This window comes from Physella acuta, unplaced genomic scaffold (genome assembly GCF_028476545.2).
Source record: "Physella acuta isolate Inbredline_101_S28 unplaced genomic scaffold, ASM2847654v3 ptg000133l, whole genome shotgun sequence".
NCBI classification, from domain to species: Eukaryota; Metazoa; Mollusca; class Gastropoda; family Physidae; genus Physella; species Physella acuta.
The window spans coordinates 563552-585956 of NW_026731652.1; the positions used below are offsets into that span (position 1 = coordinate 563552).

The following is a 22405-nucleotide window of genomic DNA, read 5'->3' on the forward strand; positions in this document are numbered from 1 at the left end:
TTGCATACAGTTCTTCGTGTAGGGGCGAAGCCCCACCCCCCGCGTAAGAACGTCTGAGCCCCCCCCCCTCCCCAACTCAAAAGAAATTTCTTCATCGATACTCTATAATAAAATTACCGCCTAATTAATGTGTCTAATCTAAAAAGTGGTTTTCTTGCAATTTCTTTAATGCAATTCTTCGGGTAGTGGCTAAGCGCGACACCAGTGTTTCTTTCAGACTTTTTCCTCCCCGGAGAGGGGTGGGGGTAATTGAAATTTTCGAGGGCGGGGTTAGAATTTTCGGGGAGGGGGGGCGGACACTGGAAAAAGTATATAATTATATTTCGTTGAATGGGACGGTAGACATGTTTTTTTTTGGGAGTGGGGGGTGGGGGGTGGGGGGGGTGGGGGGGGGGGAAGTGTGAGTGGGGGGGTGGGTGGGGCGGTGGTTTCCTCATCGATACTCTATAATAAAATTACCGCCTAATTAATGTGTCTAATCTAAAAAGTGGTTTTCTCGCAATTTCTTTAATGCAATTCTTCGCGTAGTGGCTAAGCGCGACACCAGTGTTTCTTTCAGACTTTTTCCTCCCCGGAGAGCGGTGGGGGGTACTTGAAATTTTCGGGGGCGGGGGTAAAATTTTCGGGGAGGGGGCGGACACTGGAAAAAGTATATAATTATATTTCGTTGAATGGGACGGTAGACATGTTTTTTGGGGGGGTGGGGGTGGGGTGGGGGTGGGTGGCGGTGGGTGGGGTGGGGGGGGGGCTGGTGTGTGGGGTGGGTGTGGGGTGGGGGGTGTGTGTGTGTGTGGGGGGGGTGGGTTGGTTTTAGTTTAGAGAAAAGAGACAGCACTATCAACCTAGCGCCCGGTGTATCCTTCCTCAACGGGCCATTTTTCTCGTCTATAATAATAGTTTCGCTGTCTGTCAAGAACGCTCTGTCTGACAAGAACGCTCTAGAGAAAACACAAGCAAAATAAAAACATGCACAGTAATTCGAAAAACGAAATATGACGTCGACACATTTAGCGTAGAGTAGAACATAATCTCAAACCAGAGAGTGCACACAGTAATATGACGTCATTGATTATCGCGTAAACATTGAAAAAAAGGAAATGTTGTCTAATCTAAATGGTTTGCGTGAAGAGTTTCTTGCATACAATTCTTCGGGTAGGGGCGAAGCCCCACCCCCCGCGTAAGAACGTCTGAGCCCCCCCCCCCCCTCCCCAACTCAAAAGAAATTTCTTCATCGATACTCTATAATAAAATTACCGCCTAATTAATGTGTCTAATCTAAAAAGTGGTTTTCTTGCAATGGGACGGTAGACATGTTTTTTTTTTTTTTTAGGGGGGGTGGGGGGGGGGTGGAGGGGGGTGTGTGTGTGTGTGTGGGGGGGGGGGGGGGGGGTGGTGTGTGGGGGGGGGTGGTGTGTGGGGGTGGGTTGGTTTCAGTGTTTCTTTCAGACTTTTTCCTCCCCGGAGAGGGGTGGGGGTACTTGAAATTTTCGGGGGCGGGGGTATAATTTTCTGGGAGGGGGCGGACACTGGAAAAAGTATATAATTATATTTCGTTGAATGGGACGGTAGACATGTTTTTTTTGGGGGTGGGGGTGGTGGAGGGGTGGGGGGGGGGTGGTGGTGTGTGGGGGGGGTGGGGGTGGTGTGTGGGGGGGGGGGGTGGGGGGGTGGTGTGTGGGGGGGGGGGGTGAGGGTGGTGTGTGGGGGGGTGGTGGGGGGTGGTGTGTGGGGGTGGGTTGGTTTCAGTGTTTCTTTCAGACTTTTTCCTCCCCGGAGAGGGGTGGGGGTACTTGAAATTTTCGGGGGCGGGGGTAGAATTTTCTGGGAGGGGGCGGACACTGGAAAAAGTATATAATTATATTTCGTTGAATGGGACGGTAGACATGATTTTTTTGGGAGTGGGGGGTGGGGGGTGGGAGGTGGGGGGGGTGGCGGGGGGGTGGTGGGGGGGGGGGGTGGTGTGGGGGGGGGTGGTGTGGGGGGGGGGTGGCGGGTGGTGTGTGGGGGGGTGGGGGTGGGGTGGTTTCCTCATCGATACTCTATAATAAAATTACCACCTAATTAATGTGTCTAATCTAAAAAGTGGTTTTCTCGCAATTTCTTTAATGCAATTCTTCGCGTAGTGGCTAAGCGCGACACCAGTGTTTCTTTCAGACTTTTTCCTCCCCGGAGAGGGGCAGGGGGTACTTGAGGTTTTCGGGGGCGGGGGTAGAATTTTCGGGAAGGGGGCGGACACTGGAAAAAGTATATAATTATATTTCGTTGAATGGGACGGTAGACATGTTTTTTTGGGGGGTGGGGGTGGGTGGGTGGGGGTGGGTGGGGGGAGGTGTGTGGGGGGTGGGGGTGGTGGGGGTGGGGGTGGGGGTGGGTGGTGTGTGGGGGGTGGAGGTGTGTGTGGGGGTGGGGGGTGGGGGTGGGGGTGGTGTGTGTGGGGTGGGGGGGGGGGGGGGGTGTGGGGGGGGGGTGGGATGGTTTTAGTTTAGAGAAAAGAGACAGCACTATCAGCCTAGCGCCCGTTGTACCCTTCCTCAACGGGCCATTTATCTAGTAGAAGAATATGTTTTGTAAATGGCATGCAGAATCTTCGCCAATGCTTTCATATGTGTGTCTCCCTCTGTTGTATTTGATTACAGTTTTAACATTTTGATTTGATATTACAAACTAGAATAAACCGGGAGTGATCTCCCCTAAACTTTCTCGAATATTCTTATATGAAACAACAGGGAATGGCAACTCGGGATATAGACATGACTTTTAATCCATTTGAAATACTTAAACTTTTTAAAATAGAATAAAATCTCGTAGAAAAAAAGAAGTGCACACCAAGTGAACGTCATATAAAATGTACAAAATAGTGCGGGATATTATTAGTACTTTATAAATTCACGTGCGTTTTTTGAGAAATCGGAAATAGCGAAAGTTATTACTTCCGGTCAACGAAAATTACTCAAAGTTTGATAAAAGGCAGAAAATTAGATCTTTTACTTACATGTGAAATTTCATTTATCCATCTGAAATAGTACTCAAGTTATAGGCTTTTGAAAAATTCAAAGTAGAAAAAGTACCACTTCCGGTTATCGGAAATCGCTCAAAAGTTTATATGGATCTACGATTTTGATATACAACTTATATATGAAATTTCATCAACCTAGCTATAACGATATTCAAGTTATCGTGTTTACACACAGACACACAGACATACGGACAGAATTGGATAATCCAGTTTTTCCGACTCCATTACGCATAAAACGCCAAAATTTTGATATATCTAGATTTATAATTTTTGCCCGATTAAAATAAGTCCTCTACATCCCGGATGTGATGAAGGACTGAGGAGTAAAACGGTGAAAACTGTCCAAATTTAATATGATTTTTGTGCACGATTGCAAGACTTTCTCTATACTTGGTATATACGAGAAAGTAAAAATAAGTTCACAGTTTTATAGAGTACCAAGTTGTTTTCTTTTCACATCGATCCCGAGGCACATGATGCAGATAAAGTAGAGTTCATCTGGTTCAGTGATCTCGGCATACAGGGGATAGTGTGGTCAGCACTGTGCTCAGCCGTCTATGTATCCCTAATGTGAGTCGGGTGCCTTAAGAGCTGGGTGGACTCTCGGAAGTTCTATAGATTCGAGCCCTGGACTCGAACTCGGGACTTTAAGATTTGCAGCAGTGCGATCTGCCATCCGACCACTCCATCCCAGCGTGAATCCATTAGCCTGATTTAAATATCCAGGTTGTCCCAACTGTTAGGTCACACTGTCCGAATTCTTGACCAGTTGAAATCAGCGTTGGATAGCGTGACTGCTTGTGTAAAGAGTGATTTTCTGTCGTTAGCCGAAACGATAATTAAAGAAACCTTTCAATCAGGCGAGAGTGTAAAAACAACGAATGGAAATTGTTCTCTAAGACAAAAAAATAGCAATTAGAAATATTCTGTTTGGTCTGCACAAATACATTACTGCCTGTTACACTGTTGCAATAAATACGTTTTTTTTTTATGCTTCTAAAAGTTCAATTAGGGAAATTAATGTTTGTGAACTTTGAATATAGAATCAAAGTATCTTCATATTTTACAACGCATTGTTTCAAAAAGTCAACTAGAGTAAATATTTATTTTACGTAGAGCAGTTTAATTTCAAGAACCTTTTCCTGAAATGTTTTTATTATGTGTTAAATTATTTAATCAGCTTGTTTAAAAATTTTAATGTTACAAAACTTTCGAAGTCCGTTGTTATACGCTTTAATAAGAAAGACTATAAGATATGAGAAGTTTTGCAAAACGTAGAATTATCTTTTAGCTCACTGAAAGGAAAAGAAAACTTGTTAAACAAAATTCTGATGACAAAAAAATTCTATAATTTTAAAAAATTTGAGTTTTGTTTAATGCAGAATAAAGGTGCGTGATTTAGACCGGTATCGAATATACAAATTAACACTATTTTCAAAACAATTCTTTGGAGAAAGACGTTAAAAAAAAATCAACCTCTAAAATCTTGTTTTTGAGGACAAATTTACGGTCGAAATATAGATTCTAGTAAAAAAAACTAATGAGAAAATATATCATTAAAGCTTATAAACATTTTTCAGTTAATGTTGAACAGTTAAAAGAATGTTTAAAACTCCAAGCAAACTACGATTAAGTGGTGGTTTGGTAGTATTTGTGAAAAATGTTAAAGAAAAACATTTAAGCTTATCAACATTTTATGGTTAATGCTGCACAGTTTAAGATTTTGAAAAATAATTAAACTTAAAAAGCTGTATCATTAAGTGCTGGTATAGAAAAAATGTGAATAAGATGACTTTGGCTTTTCGCCTGAAAGATCAGCGGGACGTTAAATTTAAGATCGATTACAAGATGAAGCGAGTTATGTTATCTTGTAGCTCAAGGTTTTTCTAAATCAATCTTATCGCTTAAATAAAATGTGAACAGTGGTTTTTCTACAACAAATCTGTTATCTTCTAAATAAAATGTGTTCTTTGGTTCTTATAAAGCAAATCTGTTATCTTCTTTACAGAATATGCTCTTTTGAAAACCAATATTTTTTTTTTAGAATCAATCAGTTTGACTACAACAAAATATGTTTAACTAATGATGAATTTTGGTCTTACTTCGGAAAACAAAAATAGGAAAAACTCCAGCAGAGGAACATTCCGATTAATGCTTGTTTAATACTTGATTTTTAAAATAAAAACTTGTCGAAAGAAGACAAAAATAATGGAAATAAATTAAAAAAACATTTTTTGACTATAACGTTGACGCTCCTTTAATTTATCTCCCTTTACAAGAATTACAATGCTGGTACATCTGAGTAATCTGACGCGTTGTAAATACGGCTGCAAATCAAAGGGAGGGAATTATTACATATTTTATTCATAAGACTCATCCCCCTTTATCTTCGACAAGCACATCCCGCAACGAGCGTACGGCGAGGAGGGGGGAGGGGGGATGACACAAAGAAGATTATCGCCTTATGTCGGGCTTGCAGTTTGGTCGAGGCAGGTCGATAATATTGCCATAAAAATCATCTCGTTCGCATTGTGGTCTGCATACATACAGCTGCAACGGCCAGAAAACGAAAGAAAGTGGAGTCTTCTTGGATCAATTAACCAGATTTATAATTGATACTTTCTCGTGATTTTCATTGTATTAAATCGTGGAAAAATACATAATAACATTCTCATTACAAACTGTAGGGTCAATATTATATAGCAACATAATGATAATATATTCTGGCTAATAGTTATGGGAGACTACTAGACTTTGGTCAATATGCGTCTGTTATAAAAAACATAAACATCAATAGCAAAGAACTATGAGGTCTACATTGCAAGAATACTCAGGAATATGTTCACAACGAATATTAGTTAAGTGTCTCAATCTGGACAAAGGCCAGTTGTATTTACATTATTGAGGTAGTCTGTATTAGATTTATTTTTCCTTGGTGAATTGGGGAGGTACTGTAGAAATTATGGCCAAACAGGCAGATATTGTATAAATTTTGGGCAAACGGGCAGATATTGTATAAATTTTGGCCAAACGGGCAGGTACTGTAGAAATTATGGCCAAACGGGCAGGTACTGTAGAAATTATGGCCAAACGGGCAGATATTGTATAAATTTTGGCCAAAAGGGCAGATATTATAGAAGTGAGATGTACTGTTAAAATTCTGGTCAGTTTAGAGTAACGTGTGTCAGCTCCGCCGAGAACAAATATTTTAATTAGAAGAAAATGGCAGCTTAATCTAAGAAGTGATATCTAATTTACTTTATATCATCAGTTACCTACGGGGATGTCTAATTTACCTTCTATCATCAGTTAGCTGCGGGGATGTCTATCTCATGTCATTATTTATAAGAAGAGATATCTCAATGATCTTACATTAGCAGAAAATTACAAGAAGTAATGAAACGAAAGCTGTGTATAATTCCTTTAAATAATGTTACGAAGAAATTCCCGAGACCTAAATATATTTAGCTTTGTAGCTCTCCCACTTATGATAGTTGGGTCAAATTCAGGTTGATATTGCTAAGTGTAGGCCGGGGGGGATCGAGAATTCAGGTTGATATTGTTAAGTGTAAGCACAAGGAAAAAAAAACGAGAATTCAGGTTGATATTGTTAAGTTTAGGCCGGTGGGGAAAAAATAGAATTCAGGTTGATATTGTTAAGTGTAGGCTTGTGTGAAAAAAAAAAGAATTCAGGTTGGTATTGCTTAATATAGATCCGTGGAATAGACAAAAAAAGACGAAATATCTCCAAAAACTAAAATTATAAACCTGAAACTGTTTCGAAATTTAAAATAATATTAAATGACTGACATTCTGAAATCTGAAGTAAAATGAAACTATTGACATTCTGAAATTTGATAAGAAATATAAAACCAACTGTGTATCTATTCCTTTGTATAAAAATAATAACAGTGGATCAAATTAAAGTTTCAATAGTTTCAAAAGTTTTCAAAATATTTGAAATATTCAGCCAAAGTCTGAAGCTACTTGTTAAGGTTAGATTAATAGTGTGGTTTAGCGCTAGAGTTGTTTGCTTGTAATTGGTCTGTTCTATGTCAGAAACAAAACATAAAATGTACTCAGGAAAAGATAGCGGCATTAGGTAATACATTGCCGCTGTAGAGTTAGGAACAACACATCAACATATACGTTACAAAGTAGTGTAACACCCACATAATAACATACAATTGTATTTTATAACTGTACACCCACACACCAATATACAGAAGTATTACATAATTGAGTGACACCCATATAGTAGCATACAGATGTTTAACATACATTACGAACCTGTCTCAGTCCCACACACCAACATACACATGTATTACGAACCTGTCTCAGTCCCACACACCAACATACATTACGAACCTGTCTCAGTCCCACACACCAACATACATTACGAACCTGTCTCAGTCCCACACACCAACATACATTACGAACCTGTCTCAGTCCCACACACCAACATACATTACGAACCTGTCTCAGTCCCACACACCAACATACATTACGAACCTGTATCAGTCCCACACACCAACATACATTACGAACCTGTCTCAGTCCCACACACCAACATACATTACGAACCTGTCTCAGTCCCACACACCAACATACATTACGAACCTGTCTCAGTCCCACACACCAACATACATTACGAACCTGTATCAGTCCCACACAGCAACATACATTACGAACCTGTATCAGTCCCACACACCAACATACATTACGAACCTGTCTCAGTCCCACACACCAACATACATTACGAACCTGTCTCAGTCCCACACAGCAACATACATTACGAACCTGTATCAGTCCCACACAGTAACATACAGATCCCAAGACTGGTCACCAAACCAACTCCAGATAACAATCCTGGTCTCAACATATTTTTTTCTTCTAAACTCCAGAATCAGTCTATGACGTCAGCAAAACTATGTCAGACACGCTTAAAGTTTGTGGAGCATCAATAAACAGAGTCAGCTTCATGACTTACTTCTGTGCCGCCATCTGGGGAAAAAAAAGATAAACTTTTTAAGATCAGTGGCCTGAGGTTGTAATCCTCTCTATATATATAATTCTCTTCTTGGAGACGTTAAAAAACACCAAGCTGTAAGCGCGCCTAGCAGTCCCCTCTCTTCCTCTCTAGGCATATCATAACCACCCCCACCCAGACATGGTCTGGTGAGCTGTGGTTCACGCTAAATTTTTACAATCGTAGAGCCGGGTTTAGTGACGCCTATTAGGGGCAGATAATTTAGTTTGAAACGATTTTAAACTTAGGGGAGGTAACTCAGAGGAGGCTGCTTTCACGTGGGGGTGGGGAGAGGAGGGTTTTAGTGTTTTAAAGCAAAAATTTTCAGTGACAGCATTGGTACTGTCGAATTCACAAATTATGAATTACTGAAAAGTAGAAAATAAAACTAAATAGCGGCGTGTGATACGCCGCGGGTCGGCTCGTTATTTATATTTTTTTCTAAATATGTTTGTTGTATAAAGATAAGTACAGGACTAATGCCTCTGGTTGTAAATTAGAAGGTAGGGTCCTGTAGGTGGTTTAAAAATAGCAGCACTGTCCTATTTTTGGTCGCGCCAATTGGATTAGTTCCTGCTAGTTGGAGCCCTGTGACCTCATCTTTTGCCCATTATTAGAAGTAGGAAAGCGAATTCCGTCCCTGCAGATTTAGAACAAATCGATTCCTCCAATACCAACAAAACTAATCATCTGCTTTATAACAATACTGGCAAATTATTTCAGTCCTTATTTACCCAATGGAATTCTGGGATTTTTTGCCATGAATTTAAAAAAAAATGTTTTTCTAATATTCTATTAAAAAAAAAAACTATTTATGAAAACAAACCGCAATAGCAATATAGAAAACAAACTTCCTAATATTTTTTATCTGATTATTGTATTTAAACAATATAACAAGCCCAGTTGCCAGCGAGTACACTCTTTCTAAACTTAGTATGTTATAAAACAGTGATGTCTCTGTTGGGTAAAGTGCCATTTGTCTCCCAGTTTTTCAATAAGCCACTGCAGTGCAGTTGGTTCCTGCCTAGCAGACCCGAGGGTGGGGAGGAAGTGGTGGGGTGTGTCTGGACTGCGGGGGGGGGGGAGGAGGTTGAACTGACTGTACCGACGAGAAGACATTAGTTATGTTGCAGCAGAAGGCAAGTCCCGCCAAACTCGAGCAGACAGCAATCTTCTATAACACCAGATGAGACCCGGTTACCAGATGATATCATTGTCTGTTGGTTATTTACTAAAGATGCTATTGTTCACTGAAATTAGAAGTACCCCACACAATAGAAAAATACCCTGACATGAGATTACCCTGACTTTTAAAACCGATGACATCAACATATCCATGACAATGTAATATTTGAGTGAGGGTCGGCGTGGTCGAGTCGGTAAAGCTCATGGTTGCTAAACCGAAAAGCCTCGAGTCTCTTCCAACACTAAAGTTAAGGACGAAGTAGAAGATTGCCCTGACTTTTAAAGACTTTTAAAACCGATGACATCAACTTCTCTATGGACATTCAGGGTAGATGAAATACTTCTTTTCATATGACCTCGGCATTTATAGGAATAGTGTAGCCTTACTACCTTTGTTTTCCATAATCTGAGTCAGCTACCCATCAGAGGTGGGTGGACTAAGGGACACAAAGACTTTGGCACTACCGTTCTACAACATCAAGGCGTCATGTTCTGATGCAAGCCAAATTAACATAATCAACAGGCATGTCGTGATCATGGGTGTCCACTCTACAAGCGTCTGTCGTTAATTTAGTATCAACAACACACGGCTATTCTACAGCTATATCATGTGTAATACAGTCATTATTCATTAAGTCTTATGAGCTACTTTTGTTCCTCGAGTTACCTACCAAGTTATCTCCCTTCATTAACTAAAATTCCTGTCTAAGAATTTCTTAACATGGTCTTTGAATATTCGCCTACGTCTTGAAGTTAATTTGTAATAGAATGTAGAGGCGACATGGAGACTACGGTTTATGATGAGAGATGACATAAAGACTACTGCCTATGGCGATACAAAGACTACAGCCTATGACGCTATAAAGACTACGGCCTATGATGATAGAGACTACGGCCTATGAAGAAGAAAAAACTAGACATCTAGTTACAGATTTAGATTTTCTCCTAACGTCACGTGTTCTATCTGATTATAATGTTTGTATGACAGATCTTTTATTATCCAAAGATACAAACTCGTTAGCTTTAGACCTAGCTTTTTAAAAAAAAGTTTTCATTTCATCTTTAACAACTAACTATCCTTTCTAAAAGGATAATAACAAAATAAAAGTGGACAAATAAATATTTTTAGTTTACGTTTTCCTGAATTGAAAAAAAAAACCGGGAGTGATCTCCCCTAAAAATTTGATTAAATACTTATATACGAATTTTCATCAACCTAGCTGTAACGTTACTCAAGTTATCGTGTTCACAGACACACATACGCGCATACGCACATACATATATACACACAGACATACGGACAAAATTGCAAAACTGTGTTTTTCCGACTCAGTGAGATGTAAAACGTCGAGATTTTTCTTGTTTGCACGATTACAATACTTCCTCTATACGTCGAGATTTTTCTTGTTTGCACGATTACAATACTTGCTCTATACGTCGTGAAATATGGGGCAATGTTTTATGCAAATTTAAAAGGCCAGGGTTTAAGACAGCACCAAGATAACACCGCGCCTGACTTTAAATAACACAGTCAGCTGGAGACCGGATGTTGCATCACGATATCGATCTCTTCTTATTTCAAGCCTGTGAGGTCCACAATCTGTTGGAGCTGGTGACCGGAAAGATGCGCAACTGAAAACTGCGCAACGGAAAACTGCGCAAAAAAAAGTGCGCAATGGCATTTTGTTTTCTTAAATCGAGCGTTTATAGATATTAACAAAGAGTGACTGCTTGTACTATGTAGCATAAAAACATATTTCATCAAAATATGACAAAATTAAAGTGTATTAATAAAATTAGTTTGTTTTTGCGCATTTTTCTATTGGCGCATTTTTCCGCTGCGCAGTTTTCCGATTGCGCATTTAAGTGATCAGTGACGCGGATTGTGAACAAGTGGCGTTTAATCTGGGCTCATATAAGCCATGGCGTAATTCGGAATTTGAGAGACAGTTTTTAAAACAAATATTTTCCTTGTGAGAAAAGAAACAGAAGCAGAGACGTTAAATACAGAGATCTGCCATGATAAAAATTCTTAAAATCGCTGCTTCAGGCGCTATTTTTACGGCGTTGGGAGTGTTAAAATATTTTTACGCTGCACTTTAGCGTTGTCTAGAAAAATATATTTGGAGATCCGTGATTAATTGTGGCATTAGCGGATCTTTAGGTGACGTCACGCCGAGGAAGGAAAATTGGTGGGCCAGACGAAATGTCTTGAAAAGCTGGGAATACCCGATTGTGTATCGGGAATTTCCAGTGGGAGGGTAACTTCCTTTTGTTGACATTTGAATGAATGTAGAGATGTCAAGGATTGGTTTGTGTGGTAATCAATTCCCTAATTAAAGTAGCTCTGTGTGACTTCGTATCGTCCACGCGATCATGGACTACATTAAGACAATGAGGTTAATGAGTAAAACAATCAGTGGACGACCTTCTGATATCTATTTGGTCGAAGACTGACCAATGGCTTTGTGACATCTAAAAGATTATTTGTCGTAGGTATATTAACGAGAACAGTTTAGTCGTAGGCCCATTAGACTGGATCCATATTGTTTGAGGTAGGATCTCCTCCAACACAATAAAGTAATACGTGTCCATTTTTTGCGCAATGTGGCCCTTGACTCCGACTTGCGTGGTTTGTTTCCGGTATTTTTTTCATGGTCTTTGTCCACACGAGAACACTCTGCAAGACAGAGGTGGATTGATTTTTTTTCCTAGATAGGTTGACATCCTCAGCTAACGAGCCTCATCTGCCCGTACCTGTGGTACCTTTTGTCACAACCTTTTTGTATGACTGGGTTCATGGCACAAACTAAAGGCAAATACAAACCACATTATTGGTGATTTTACAGTCTTTTATTGATATCAGATAATATAGCAGCTACACTACTAGAACCACGACTTCAGTTTCGTCATCTCCTCGCGCACTATCTACCTCTCTCTGCTTCCTTTCCTCAGCGCATGCGCACACCCATCCTATATTTTATATTCATATTGCCTTTTTGAGATGCACACTCGAAACATACATTCATCTACATTTAACTGTTACACCTTTCTTGCAGACTAATATGGCGGGGTGGATTTCATTGGGTTGTTTACAGAGGTGTAGCGACGGGGGGGGGGGGGTACAAAATGGGTTGGAAAAAAATTAAAAGCTCATTTTAGCTGCAGCTTTGAATTATAAATATAAAAAATATATGGAAGTGGGGTGGGGGTGGCGCCAAATTGAAAGTTTGTCCCCGGGCGCCGGGAGGGTCGCTACGCCTCTGATCGTTTACTTAGGATCGCTGTCAGGCTTTTTTGTGACATGCAGATTTTTTTTTTCGCCCCTTTTGTATTGATCTGTTAAAGTGACCCCACACTAACCATCCCACACCAAACACATAGCCAATCAACATGGCCATTAACTTTACCCAATAAAAACTGAATCAGTCACGTGATGTAGATCTAGACCATATCCGGAGGAATATCTGATAACAGGTAAGACTCTTTTAACGACAGACACAATTTAATTAATTACCTGAAACATTTTTTTTTAAATTTTGATAAAAAAAATATCAGTTATGTTCAAATTATTGACAGGAAGTTCATCTAAATTTAGAGCAATTCAGAACCTCCAAAGCGGAAGTTGCGAGGAAATTAAATAATGAAAGTGCAGTCAGGCAGAAGTGCAGCATCCATTTAGTGGGGGATTAGTGTCTAGCCCTTAAAGCAGCATGCCAATTCTCTCATCGCAGTCTGGCCAGCGTCCTGGTGAGTTAGGTGGAGTGCAACACTTCTATTAAAGAACCGGTTAGGCTAGTGGGTTAGGTAGAGCGCATCTCTTGCATTAAAGAACCGGTCTGGTTAGTGGATTAGTTGGGGCGCACATCTTGTATTAAAGAACCGGTCTGGTCAATCGGTTAGGCGGAGCGCAGTTTATGCATTAAAGAACCGCTCGTTTGAAACATCTTCAGTGTGATTTTATATGAAAGAGGAAAGCTTAATTTTATCTTTTAAAAGTTTAATTAAAAGAATCCAGATCTGCGGACATGATAAAAAAAAATGGAATACATCTACTTTAGAAATTACGCCCCCTCCCCTCCACGGTAACCTAGACATAAGTTGATAGTTCAGTTCAAGTAAATTATAAAAGGAAACTAAATCAGAAATAACATTTATGAGTCGTCGTCCCCATCCACCTCTAAATTGTCGACGGACTTAAAATATAAAAATATATTTATTTTAATAAAAATTTCTGTGGTGCAACAGTTTAATTGATTACTTTTCTAATTAAAATATTCTAATTAGAGCACGTAATTTGTCAAACATTTTGAAATCGATCAGGATAATATTTTTCTTAAAAATTAGTTTTTAAAAATCTGCCAATAAAATTTCCAGAATGTGTTTGGTTAAAAAAAACAACCAACTTGTCGTGGAAATATTTGTGTTGGGAGATTGAGAGCATGATCCATCATGTTTATAAATAGATGATGGCGATTTGTCCAACATGAATTTTTTTTATTTAGTTCATTTTTTTATTTGCTTAACACATAAGTCATCAAATAACTTAAATTAAAAAATATGTCCAATTAGGTAAGATCGTTGAAATTCTGACCTATCCGGTCAGAATTTTAAAATTCTGACCTATCTGGTTAGATTTTAAAAATTTTGGCATAGGTAATCAGATTTTTAAAATTCTGACTTTTGTGATCAGCTGATCTATCTGATCAGATTTTTAAAATTCTGACCTATCTGAATAGATTTTAAACATAAAATTCTGACATATGTGATCAGATTTTTAAGATTCTGATCCATCTGATCAAATTTTCAGTAGTCTTTCTGTTTAACCAACAACAAGTTTTTTATATAGCAGCCATGGTAGTGGATTAAATTACAGACAAATTAGGTCCACTCGATATAAGATTGAATTGTTATACATAAATAATTTTGATATTGTTATTGCTATACGTCAATTTAATATTGTTATTGTTATTGTTATTGTTATATTGTTAATATTGTCATTAAGTAACTACTACTGGACGATTCAACATAATGTATAAGTGAATACTAAAGCGTAACTAAATATATATTCTGGCATGGCAAGTAGTCAACACTTCATCCAAAGTTATGTCTAAGCTATAAGGTCATCAAGTAAAGCTAGCTAGAACAACCTATAAGGTCACTAAGTAAAGCTAGTAGTAAAAGCATATAAGGTCACAAAGTAAAGCTAGCCAGAACAAACTATAAGGTCACTAAGTAAAGCTAGTAGTAAAAGCATATAAGGTCACCAAATAAAGTTAGACAGAACAAACTATAAGGTTAGCAAGTAAAGCTAGTCAGAACAAACTATAAAGTCACCAAGTAAAGCTAGCCAGAACAAACTATAAAGTCACCAAGTAAAGCTAGCCAGAACAACCTATAAGGTCAGCAAGTAAAGCTAGCCAGAACAAACTATAAGGTCAGCAAGTAAAGCTAGCGAGAACTATAAGGTCACCAAGTAAAGCTAGCCAGAACAAACTATAAAGTCACCAAGTAAAGCTAGCCAGAACAACCTATAAGGTCAGCAAGTAAAGCTAGCGAGAACTATAAGGTCACCAAGTAAAGCTAGCCAGAACAAACTATAAAGTCACCAAGTAAAGCTAGCCAGAACAAACTATAAGGTCACCAAGTTAAGCTAGCCAGAACAAACTATAAAGTCACCAAATAAAGTTAGCCAGAACAAACTATAAGGTCAGCAAGTAAAGCTAGTCAGAACAAACTATAAAGTCACCAAGTTAAGCTAGCCAGAACAAACTATTAAAGCTAGCCAGAACAAACTATAAAGTCACCAAGTAAAGCTAGCCAGAACAAACTATAAAGTCACCAAATAAAGTTAGCCAGAACAAACTATAAGGTCAGCAAGTAAAGCTAGCCAGAACAAACTATAAGGTCACCAAGTAAAGCTAGCCAGAACATACTATAAGGTCAGCAAGTAAAGCTAGCCAGAACAAACTATAAGGTCAGCAAGTAAAGCTAGCCAGAACAACCTATAAGGTCAGCAAGTAAAGCTAGCCAGAACATACTATAAGGTCAGCAAGTAAAACTAGCCAGAACAAACTATAAGGTCAGCAAGTAAAGCTAGCCAGAACAAACTATAAGGTCACCAAGTAAAGCTAGCCAGAACAACCTATAAGGTCAGCAAGTAAAGCTAGCCAGAACAACCTATAAGGTCAGCAAGTAAAGCTAGCCAGAACAAACTATAAGGTCACCAAGTAAAGCTAGCCAGAACAACCTATAAGGTCAGCAAGTAAAGCTAGCCAGAACAACCTATAAGGTCAGCAAGTAAAGCTAGCCAGAACAAACTATAAGGTCACCAAGTAAAGCTAGCCAGAACAACCTATAAGGTCAGCAAGTAAAGCTAGCCAGAACAACCTATAAGGTCAGCAAGTAAAGCTAGCCAGAACAACTTATAAGGTCACCAAGTAAAGCTAGCCAGAACAACCTATAAAGTCACCAAGTAAAGCACGAATCTATCCAGAACAACCAGTCCGTGCAGAACGTTAATCGTAACAATCCTTCTGATCCTAGTTTATGACTGACATAAAATTGGCGTTGCTCAGTGTTACTATTGATTGAAAGAAAAGAATAGTAACTAATATATCGTGTGTAAGTAAAGTGTGTCTTTAGATGAATGCAATGACCGCGTGCCAACAGCAGAGTTGAGATTGATTGGTTGACAAGGGTGGGGTGGGTGGGTGGGGGATATTTAATCGACAATCTCACCTTAGCTTCTTACAATGGCCGGTTGTTAGAGATGGGTGAAAAGGTTGAATTACTGGTGAGCACTTATTGGCTGATTACACAAGGCAGTGACTTAATTAGTGGGGTCAAATGTAGTTAGGCGGACCGCGTGGCGTATCCAGAGGGGGGGGGGGCGATGGGCCCCAAAACTTGACATCTATATATATATATATATATATACATATATATATACATATATATATATATATATATATATATATATATATATATATATATATATATATATATGTATATATATATATATATATATATATATATATATATATATATATATATATATATATATATATATATATATATATATATATGTATATATATGTATATATATATATATATATATATATATATATATATATATATATATATATATATATATATATATATATATATATATATATATTTTTTTATATAAGAGAGAGAAGACTTTTGAGCTTACTCCATAACAAAAAAAAATAACACCATTGTAACAGGTACATAGGGCCTGCAACTCCAAAATATTGAGTGAATTTTCGGTGTTTAAGATTCATTTTAATTACTTTAGAAATAAAACGGGTCGCTAACTTTTCAAGGTGAATCTATAACAAATTAATAACCAGCCAAGTTAAAACTACGAAACTCGCTACCTGGTTAAGTTAAAATTAAAACTAATCGCTAATTGGTCAAGTTAAACTAAGAAAACTCGCTAACCAGCCAAGTTAAACCAAGGAAACTCGCTAACCAGCCAAGTTAAACCAAGAAAACTCGCTAACCAGCAAAAACTAAAGCACACAAGTCACTCACGACAAGAAAACTGCCGGAGACTCCTAGCTTCGATTTGTCCTAATTCTGACGGAGCGAATAAAGTGAGATGAATTATTTAGCAGGCCATTATTGGATGTTGTCACATCCCCCACCCCTCTCCCCCACCCTGACTCTACCCTAGAGCCTGGTATTTCTTCTCAAATCGCTTTTCATACTTTAACACAACTTGTCCCGTCTTAGGGTGGTCTGTAAAGTAGCGACAGTAAACGATGACTTCATTAGCATCTTTTGATAAACGTTTTACATTGAATTTCTTTGAAAATACTTAGCATCCTCATAATCAAACTGCGGTATTTTATTCAAGTACTTTAAGAATCTTATTTCTCACACACACACACACACACACACACACACACACACACACACACACACACACACACACACACACACACACACACACACACACACACACACACACACACACACACACACACACACACACACACACACACACACACACACACACACACACACACACACACACACACACACACACACACACACACACACACACACACACACACACACACACACACACACACACACACACACACACACACACACACACACACACACACACACACACACACACACACACACACACACACACACACACACACACACACACACACACACACACACACACACACACACACACACACACACACACACACACACACACACACACACACACACACACACACACACACACACACACACACACACACACACACACACACACACACACACACACACACACACACACACACACACACACACACACACACATATATATATATATATATATATATATATATATATATATATATATATATATATATATATATGGTTCCATGACAAATGATATCAGGACAAATGATCTGAAGGACTAATGATCTCACGGAGAAAAGATACCAGGACAAAATATATCATGACAAATGAAATCATGGACAAAATATCTCAGACGAAATATAAATATCTCAGACAAAATATCTTATCAAACGCTCATTTTCTGATGTAAAGAAACAGCTCCTCCAATAGGTCAGCTGACCATAACCACACCATCACTTGACTAGCATACCGGCACAGCCACACAATTAACGGTCCTGTAGTTAAAAGAACCAGTCAATCTTGAACATCCTCTTAACCCACACGTCCACATCAACTCCCCCACCCCATCCTAGACGCCCCTCTACACGTCCAAGTTTACTACCCCCACCCCATCCTAGACGCATTCTACACATTTACCCCATCCCCTCACCCTCACATAACATACCACCTCAACCCAGTCGTCTCTCCTCACGTTAACCCCCCCCCTTCCAATCCCCCACCCCCACCAACCCCCACCCATAGCCCATACGTCTCCCCACCTTTCAAGTTCCTCCAACATAAATTGAAACAAAATGTTTTCTTCATCAGCGGGTCTCAAGTTGTCAAAGAATTTCCCTGATACCTTTTTGTTCTCATGAAGATGTTTCCTTCCTGCGTAAAGAAACAGTTTATCCTGTCCTTGTTTGATGTCGCTTACATTATAATTGCATTTATCAAAGCTCTACAAGCTGAACGAATGTGTTTGATACTGTATCTCTCTAAGCAGTTAGTTGAGTTAGACCTTAATGAAGCGTTTGTTGTAAGAGACGGTATCTGTTTGAATAGGGCAGAATGTATCTTGATGTAAGTAAAACTGGGATGTAATAAGACCTAACTGACCACTGGTCTGTAGTTAGAAGTGTGGTGTTGCACAAAAGGGGATAGCGGAAGGAATCCAGTTTTTATCAGTATTTGCAAGAACCTATGTCCTATGACAAAGAAATAGGAGATAATTTTAATTTCAATTTCATTACGTGAAGTATTAAAGTATTTTTAAAAAGAAAATTAACCCATGATTGTAATAGATGTTTGGGGATCTTCATAAAATCGTTAACCCCAGGCTGTTATAAAAATAGCTGACACCATTTTGCGACGGTTTTTTTTTTGCTCAACTTATAAGTAAACATTCGCTAGATTTCAAATATAAAGTAGGTGAGTTCGCTTAGGTTAGATTCTCATGTCTTCATCCACGACTGGGGCAACATTTTTAACTAGCCACCACAAGATTAGTACTTTCATACAGCTAAGAGAAACGGAATCAGCCAAAGACTGAACTTTGCTGGATGTCAATAGTTCGAGCTGGTTATTGCACTGAACATCGTGACCCTGGTTGACACAGAACTCTCGAGAAATAACCACGTCTGGTAACGGTACACGAGAGATCAAGTGGAATAATCTCTGGGTAACGAAATGTACCGATATTGTCTGGCAAATCTCTCTAGACTAACGTGGTGATCGTTGGCGCTTGTAAGAGAAGGGTATTTTAAATTATCGACAGCCATGGTAAAACAATAGGCATAAAGCGTATGTAATAATCACATACATGTATCATGGTAAAGTAAAACTTTGGTTAATAGTGTAATTGGTCTTAATACGATAACGCCGTTAATATTTTAGGCGATGAGGGTAGTCTCTAATGGGGGGGGGGGGTGTGGTCAAATGATAGAGCTTTTGCCTGCTCTGATGGAGATACCTGTCTTGCGTTCGTTTACTCATGTCTAGATAGCTATGAAGATGGATTCTACATCTTCCCCATGTGTCTTGGGTCTGAACGGAAAATTATGATTATGATATTTTGGGCGATATGATTAGTTTTGGGTTGTTGTGGCAGGGTCCATTTTTTTTTCTAAAGAATTTGTAAGGGCCTTCTATACATTTTATTTTAAAGCGCCCTATTTCAACGATTGCTTGCATTTTTCTCAGCCCGTAACAGAATATATAATAGGTCCGAAAACAAAGCCCCCTAACAAAACCTCCACAAACAAATATACAAGGCACTTTGTCGGCTTCTGAAATCATTTAAAAATGTCAACTTTACAACACCCCGTCTTCTCATAATTTTACTTATAGTAACACTCCTAAAAGAAATAAGCTTTACTTACCCCACCAAAACCTAAATCCTTGTAATGAAAAACAAATATCCCATCAGAACTAATTCACGCCCCATCTACTGAAATCTAATGAGTCAGAAATTTTTCAATTTTCGTCTTCCCCAACAAGCGTGTCCTGAGACACGTAGAGATGCAAGAAGCAGAGAAATGCTTGCTTGTAGATTACAATAGCCCATCTGGATGTCTGAAGTCTCGCTCGAGACGACATTACCTGTACATCGTTCGGATCTTATTGAACGAGACAATGTCTTAACAGACAGGTGAACGTTCAATGGCTGCCGTTACAGGCACGTGATCCCAAATTTAATGAGATTGTCAATGTAAGTTGAACGTAAACAGGATATCCTCCCTCAGGAAACTTTAGAACATAACGATGTAGACAGCTTCGGTCAGACAGGATATATTTCAAAGCGTTGTATATATATATATATATATATATATATATATATATATATATATATATATATATATATATATATGTATATATATATGGGGGGAAGTGTGTGTATTTATAAAGCTGTCGAAGAGATCGGGTGGTTTCTATCCGAAATGTCCCTAGTTTGAACACTCGGACCGGTGAGGCCCTTTAACTGGGGACAAAAATCTATCCAGGAGAGATAACTCCGAAATCAAACTGAAGTGAAACCCTTTAGGCGATAGGATTACCGAGATCTCCTTTGAAACAAATGATGCCAAGTTGTGCAGGTAACGTCCTGTCTCATGGGTCCATCAGCTGGGTGTGGAGAGAGAGAGAGAGAGAGAGGGGGAGAGAGAGAGAGAGAGAGAGAGAGAGAGAGAGAGTGTGTGTGTGTGTGTGTGTGTGTGTGTGTGTGTGTGTGAATATGGTTCTTCTCAACTTGCTACCAGCCTTTGATTTCCAAGACACAGTCATCCAATCTTATTTTAGACTCTAAAGCCATATATATGTACATATATATATATATATATATATATATATATATATATATATATATATATATATATATATATATATATATATATATATATATATATATATACATATGCATATATATACATATATGTACATATGTGTGTTATTAGAAATAAACGTCAACTTGACAGTTATCTCCCATCATGGTCCATCTATCGCGACAAATCTGACAATGTCGTCTGTCTGTTTGGACAAACTCCGGGACACATGACATTGATTGGTTAGGCCCCAGCCAATCAATGTAGCCCCCGAGCATGTTGTCCACATCAAGCATGTCAGTCTCGAGCAGAACAGGACGATAGTGAACACCTCCAGATTTCTCTAATGCACTGCGCATGACAGGAAATTCATTTTTCACATTTCTCTCCGAGGATGATTGTGTTAGCTCAGGCCCAGTGTGGCCTTGAATGGAGGCGCGTGCGTTTTTGTGAGTTATTTACACAAGGCTGCCTGATGCTAGTTCCCCTTACATAATAGCCATTCATCACAAAAACTTAAACCGTTTCCTCGACAAACTATTTTTGAAAAGTAATCCACACCATGTTTTCTAAATATTTTTGCAGCAAAATAAAAAGTAAAAATTTGCTTTCCTGGATTGGATGAATGTTGATTAATATAATGACATCATATTGACAACTTTGATGTTTTCGTAAACGGAATTTTATTTTTATTTCTCACAATATTTCAAGTCGAATGCAAATATGATATGAAAGGAAATTCACATCCAAATGAAGGATCACTGAATAACATTCACAAAACATTTTCATTACTTACTGGAAGCCCCCGGCCCCCTTATCCCCCAATTGACAACCAGCCATTTCAGCAACCACCTAACCTTTCAACAACCAATTCCAACAACCACCGATTCTGGTATCCGACGCAAGTAACCAATGAAAACACGTTTTCAAATTTAAAATTGTTTTAACAATTCTTATACCTGTCTGTCTGAGATTATCATCTGATGAGAAATGACCTTGACATTTACAAAGATGTCCATGACATAATGAGAATGCGTTAATGCGAATGTCATAATCTTAGCGAAATAATTAAGACAATTATAATTATGCATTATTATATTAATGATAAATTTGTTATTGGAAACATAACTATTTTAAATGACAGTCCAACCTAATGCATCTCATTCAGAATATAAAATTTGTTCTAGATGTTTTCAGATTCCACACTTTCTTTGACGCAACTGATTAGCAATACCTTGGAAATATAAATTTAAAAAAGAATCGCTTATTATGGGCAATTACCGAGCGTGGCGTAATTAAAAAGGCTTCCAATATCTTTTGAGGTGTACGTAATTAGGGCTCAATTATCGTGTGGCGCGTAATTAGTTGAAACTTTAACTCGAGGAAAGATGCAGGTATGAGGAATTAACCTACGCTCGTCACAATTGCTTCCCTTTGTTTTTAGCATGTCGATATTTCTTTGACGGAAAATAATGAGCTTGCGGAAATTTCAGATTGATTATTTCTGAATTTCTGAGCATTTGAAGGTCAGTTAATTAGATTATATAATGAGAGGAAGGGCTAAAATATAAATTAGTTGTAATAATCTTGATGTAAACAAGTATGAGTAGATATATGCGTATGCCATAAAAATGGACTATATATCATTATTTATTTGTAGGGATTATGTGTTTTGCTGTTTTA

General features: G+C 38.5%; 1 protein-coding gene across 1 annotated transcript in view; it reads right to left on the reverse strand.

Moving 5' to 3' along the window:
- LOC131935173 (omega-scoloptoxin(05)-Ssm1a-like) overlaps window positions 1-7692 on the reverse strand; it is a 29572-nt gene extending 21880 nt beyond the window's left edge. Inside the window, exon 1 of the mRNA XM_059291542.1 lies at window positions 7673-7692. The gene's annotated coding sequence lies outside the window, so the exon portion shown is untranslated. The remainder of the gene's footprint in view (window positions 1-7672) is intronic.
- Window positions 7693-22405: the final 14713 nt, after the last annotated feature.